We start from the raw sequence: 5,168 nt of genomic DNA on the forward strand, positions 1-5,168 counted from the left end.
TTTTTTTTTTTTTTCAATCTAAGTGCTTGCATCAGATTATATAAGAGTCGAGCTGATTTGCAAAATGGACCTGTAGAAAGCACATGCCGACATTCAATAGACTGTCAAAGGTTGTGGGATTCAGGCCAAAATGAAGAAAGTGGGTGGGTGTGGTGTTTCTATATTTTATATTCTTGTTCACATACTTCTAGATGGCCTATGTGGCATAGAGATCACATGGGATTCTGTTATTTCTTTTCCTATTCTGTATATGTTGAGAAAATCGGTAGTATGAAGCAGCTTTGGGGGAATAACTTCGATCCCATTAAGGAGTGTGCTCAAAAGGTGTTCCACTTGAATAAGCTAACAATGTGCTACTTACTAGATCCCAGTGTTGATCGAACATTGCAATGATGCAATTTGTGGCTAACCCTAGAAATTTTGAATCAACTTCTAGGTTGAGAGTTGAGAGTGAACCTTTCAAAGAACATTATTGTCGGGTGGCCAAGACTAACCTATGCTTCAGCCTTTGTGCCAAGTTTGGCTGACTCCCATTGACTATTGGAGAGTCCTTATTGGAATAGAGCCCCATTGTTTGAGGTTTGACTATTTGGAATTCAATAATTGGAAAGTTGTAAAGAAGATTGTTGGGTTGGAAGAGGAAGTAACCTTCAATTGGATGCACCCTATGTCGATCCTTCTTTATTACACTATATTATATTTCCAAACTTAGACTAAGTAATAATTTGGTATTTCTAGTCTGTGTGTGTGTGTGTGCATTTATATATGTACACTTTTTACCCCACTCTTTTGATTAACCTTGGTGTCATTTTTTCCCCAATTCAGTTTATAGGGTTCATTTTTCACATTTATCCATAGATTGGGCATATTTATTCCTGAATTTTATTCTTATGAATAAAAGAAGCTTGAATCTGTTTGGCACTGACTAATTATAGTGTAATTTATTTATTTTACAGCCAATGGAGCTTTGGGGAGGGTGTTATACCCGAACCCAAAAACTTCCTATTTTAATGTTCAGGTGTGACATCGGAGGACACCAGTACCAATGAGTACTGGGTTGCATTCGTCTTTTGCCGAGGAAGGAAGGGCGACCCCACTTGCACCTATTACCCATGCTTAAATAATCGGAAGGAATTTCAGACATAAAGGGGAAGGTTAGTCGAATCTCACACACATTGGAAACCCTAAGGAAGGCTCCACTCAGACTGAGGAGAGATCTCCATACAAAGTGACCAGTTTAGCCTTCACCGGCTGATGGTCATCGATGGATGGAGTATCCATCGGTGAACACCATACGGTGAGTGCACAAGCCAGTTTTGGGTTATTTTTTCATGGGACCCGAGACCTCACGATCATGCATCCCAAACCCATCCACACTGATGGAACAATATGTTAGGGAGTTGATTAATGTGGCGGGACATCTTGAAACGGGCCCATTAGTGCTGAATAGCGGAATAACCTAGTATTGGGTAAAAACCCATTATATCCCCAAACAGCCCTTAGTGGGACTTAAATGGCTATAAATAGGATTCTTACCATTCATTTCTTCTCCTACCAAAATAGAAACAAGGACAGAAAGAAAGAAGAAGAAGGAGAAGGAGAGCAAGGGAGGAAGAAAGGAGGAAGGCTTGGGCTTCATTCTCGAGGTAAGCCCATATACTCATCTCTCATCCACACACACACACAAATCTCTCTCTCTCTCTCTCTCTCTCTCTTTCCCTTTTGCTCTTTATTGGAAGTAATGGAGACCCAACCAAATCACACCTACCCAACCATAAAGACTACATAATGGGAAGGGGAAATTAGAGTAAAAGATCTACCTTGGCAAGGTTATTCACTCAACCTTGGGTCTAAGGACAAATCACTATGAAACCCCTATCCCAAACCCTAAAAATTAGAGTAACTCAACCCTAGACTAGTGTTCTACTCAAACCCTCTACAATTTCCCATTTAAAATCCATTGTATGATGTTATATTGAACTAAATTCAGAAACTACACTAAACCTAAGCTAGGTGTGGTGTGTGTGAGTGCCTCACATACAAACCCACTCTAAAAATCACAAAAACCTAAGCTATAAACTATGTAAAAGAAAAGAGAGAATGAATAGAGTTGGGAAATGACACTCCACTGAACAACATGCACTCCCACCACCATACACAAGGACTATAAGGCCTATAGGGCTGATCTGGGCAAGGAAACCCTGATTTTAACTTCACCGGCTGATGGTCACTGGCCAGCCGGTGAAGGCAGGGACCATCCACCGGTGAAAATACTATAGGATTTGCATCCCTTTCGGATGTGTCCACCGGTGAACTCACCGGCAGATGATCATCCACGGGTGAGCATCCATCGATGAACCACTTTAAAGATAATTTTTAATCCTTTTACTGGGGCACGAGTCCTAGTGTCCCACTCCTCTATGAACAATCGAATAACCTAAAAACATTATGTATACTAGGAGTGGAATCAAGAAGTGACGGGAGCATGCAACACGAAACCATCAACTTTCTACCACCATCTAGAACTCGAGGTGAGGGGATTTTGTATGCTTTTATGGAATGCTTGCATCATATCGCATATATGGGTGAATCATATCATTTTTCATATTATTATTACCTTGTTCCTTGTGGAAAGTATTGATGTGGCATGAGAATATGGATTATGGTTGTGTATGTGTGTATGACTGGGGTACAGGAGTGTGTGTGTGTGTATGTGTGTGGTGACGGGTGCACAGCGGTCAACTATTGGTGTCGACGGCACTGCATGCTCAGGGTGAGTGTGTGAATGTGTTTGTGTGTGTGTGTGTGTGTGTGTGTGGAGACTGGGGTGTAGGGTGGCCAACGGTTGGTGCCAATGGCACTGTATGCTCAGGGTGAGTGTGTGTGTGAGTATGATTGAAATGTGTTGTGGAATATTAGAATGCATTGGGCTAGGATAACCACCCTAGTGCTACAATCCTTGCCAATAGGGGTTTACATATTGGCTAATCCTCTCGTCTGACGATCTGTGATTGGGGACGATTTTTGGTGACTGAGGTGCGCAGATGCTAGCTTCGTGACAGACCTTCACATGATGTTTGATTCGGTGATGGGTATACCCTACATGCGATGTTGAATTTGATGTAGTGGTATTATGGGAGGGTTATTAATAGCGGTTTGCCGGGTAATGATGTGGTTTCAGAACTGGCACGCTCTTGACCCGCAACTAGCTTGTATCCCTAAGGACTGATAACGTACATTTATAACTGAGGATAACACCAATGTTGCAGTAGCACTTATACCCCCTTTGGACTTAGAAATTGTTGCTTAGAATTGCTTGATAATAAATGGATCATGTCATTGCATTCATACAATTGCATTCATATTGATGTGGTTGGGCATGGATATTTATACTATTGCATTTTCTTAGATTGTCATAATTGCTTGTGTGTTAGCCCTCACTGGGCTTCGTGGAACATCACCCCCCATTGTTGCCCCTTTTTAGATGTTGATTTAGGAAATCCTTCAAAAACTATGATCGAGGATCTGGCTCTCTACAGAGGTGACCTCTAGGATGAGGAGCTGGTTGTGCATGAGGATAGATGCATGTGCGATGATTGTGCATTTGGAGCACACTGAAGATAGGAGTATCATCTTCTATTTTTTATTCTTTTTGTACTTAATAGATGTAGCCCTATGGGGCATAACTGTAACTATGATCCAGGTGTGAAAACATTATTTTTGTGTAAATATGGTAAATATCAACAGAAATCACCAGTTGATATATTTTATTTATATTATAAGTATGTGATCTTTGAATCATTTCATAATCTTAAGAACTTAAAGTACTGCATCGTGGATCCTGGATGGATTGTGGACACGTGTGCCTGTCCATGTCATCAGCCTTCAAGTGAGTGGAGGCAGGGTGTGACAACGGGAAACACACTGGTAAGCCTGCTAGAAACCTGAAAAATTCCCCACCTACCTAAATACCCCAAATTCATCCCCTACCTAAAAACCCTGAAAATCCCGCACTAGAGAGCAGAGGGTCCAATTTTGATGTTTTATATACGGAGGAATCCGATCTTAATGACCATACAGATGGATAGTACTTGGAAATATGATTCTGACAATATATGGGACGTCAAAATTAGACCGTCGGACCTCCTGTAATCGTCACTAGAAAATCATATTTTTTACACGCTTGTCGCCCGTGCTGGCCAGCCAGCCAACCAGTAGGCCATCCCGCATTCATGCTATGCTCTTTGGCTAGCCAGCTAGCACTCATGCTGCACGTGCTGGCCAACCAGCTAGCAACCCAATGCACAACCCTGCGTGCTGCCTCGCGCACCCCCTCGTGCTGCCTCGGTGCCCTTGCTTGTTGCCTCGTACGCCCTTGCGTACTGCCTCTCATGCCCCCGTATGCTACCCCACGTGCCTTTGCTTGATGCCTCGTATGCCCCACATGCTGCCCTACGTGCCCTCATATGCTGCCTCGCGTGCCCTCATATGCTGCCTCACGCACCCCCTATGCTGTGCCGTGCGCCCCTTACTGCACACCCCACTCACATGCAGGCCAACCCACGCGTAGCTGCAGGCCAGCCCTTGCACCATGCCTACCCAACCCTTGTACCATGGCTGCCCACCCTTAAACCATGCCTGCCCAGCCCTTGCACCATGTACGCCCACCCATGCACCTGTGCCTGTCATGCCCCATGCACCTCGGCCCAACCTTGTGGGTCACCGTTAATGGCCAGGATTTGTGTTCCACTGACCTGATGGGTGAAGAGATTTTCTATTCACCCATCTATGCATATGCACTACTCCATTAGCGTACCCTACACCACAACCTCCTATTAGTCTAAAAATCCACTTTTTACCCCCATTGGTTAAAAAAATTCTCCCTCCTCCCATTAGTCTCACCCATTAGTGAAAAATTCTCTCTCCTCCCTATTGGTCCGAAAATCCTATAAATACCCCCCTCCTTTGGATTCTACACACCAACATCACAACCCCACAACCACTCTTAGAGATAGAAGCTCTGCCCTCTCTCCTCCTCCCTTCCCCCTTTGAGTTTCTTCGGGTCTTCGAAGCGATATTTGTTAAGATCTGAAATCTTGTTCGGATCTTCGAAGTGTTCTTTGGGACTTTGAAGATCTTCAATCCAAGTTTTTAGTTCAATCTAGTTT

This window comes from Macadamia integrifolia, chromosome 14, assembly GCF_013358625.1.
Source record: "Macadamia integrifolia cultivar HAES 741 chromosome 14, SCU_Mint_v3, whole genome shotgun sequence".
NCBI lineage: Eukaryota > Viridiplantae > Streptophyta > Magnoliopsida > Proteales > Proteaceae > Macadamia > Macadamia integrifolia.